The sequence below is a fragment of the Triturus cristatus genome, chromosome 5_2 (genome assembly GCF_964204655.1).
Source record: "Triturus cristatus chromosome 5_2, aTriCri1.1, whole genome shotgun sequence".
Taxonomy (NCBI): Eukaryota; Metazoa; Chordata; class Amphibia; order Caudata; family Salamandridae; genus Triturus; species Triturus cristatus.
Window position 1 is genome coordinate 573,935,063 of NC_140588.1, and position 880 is coordinate 573,935,942.

The 880-nt window shown below is 53.0% G+C and overlaps 1 non-coding gene across 1 annotated transcript; it reads right to left on the reverse strand.

Annotated features, from left to right (window-relative positions):
* Positions 1-593: 593 nt before the first annotated feature.
* On the reverse strand, positions 594-665 carry TRNAE-CUC (transfer RNA glutamic acid (anticodon CUC)). Its single transcript has one exon. It is a non-coding gene; the product is annotated as a tRNA-Glu (tRNA).
* Positions 666-880: the final 215 nt, after the last annotated feature.

Below are 880 nucleotides of genomic sequence, written 5' to 3' on the forward strand. Positions count from 1 at the left end.
CCTGTATATGAGGGTGACCCATGTCCCTCACCCTCCATGCTCGAACGGAAGACACGTGTGTCCTGAGGGGAGCGCCAGACAGGCATTTCTCCGGCCAGGCAGACCCCTGCAGCCCCCGTTAAGCTCCAAAGCCTGTACATTCCCAAGATGCCACTGGTCACTATGCAAATCAGACAGCCCTGGCCACACCCTCTCCGCCGCTGGGCTCTGCTGCTTTCGGTACGTGCAGCTCAGCTTTTTCTTACCCTGAACCAGACTTCCGTTTCAGCAAAAAGGTGGGTTGCAGTGGGTCCGGGATGCCATTTGGAGACAAAGCCTGCGGCCCTGTCAAAGATGACTTCCTGCCGCACACCATGTGGTCAGAAGCCTACGAAAAGAAGCGCACCTCGGAATACAGAATCTCACTTCCTCAAGAGCCTTGCACAAGAGATTTTCCTCCCACCGAGGAAATCAACTCAAAGGGAACCTTGCGAAAATCAAATTAGGAGCCATATTGCGGGATGCTAGGCAAACTTTATGTCAGCAATGCAAATTCATTTTGAGAAGCCCTGACCTGCGGGAAGGAAAAGCGTTCAAGGGCAGAAGAAGGACTGTTCCCTGACCGGGAATCGAACCCGGGCCGCGGCGGTGAGAGCGCCGAATCCTAACCACTAGACCACCAGGGAACCCACAGCCATACAGCAAAAGTTCCTACACTGCTCTCCTAGTGACAAAGCTCATGGGGGCTGAAAGCATATTTTATTCTACAGCGAATATGAATCAGAACTTGAAAAAACACTCATGATTCCACCAGACTGTTTGTCACTTCCAAGCACAGGCCATCCCCTCCCCCGTGCTACTGAACCGACGAATTCCTGTACAATCGGGATCCCCGGGAAAT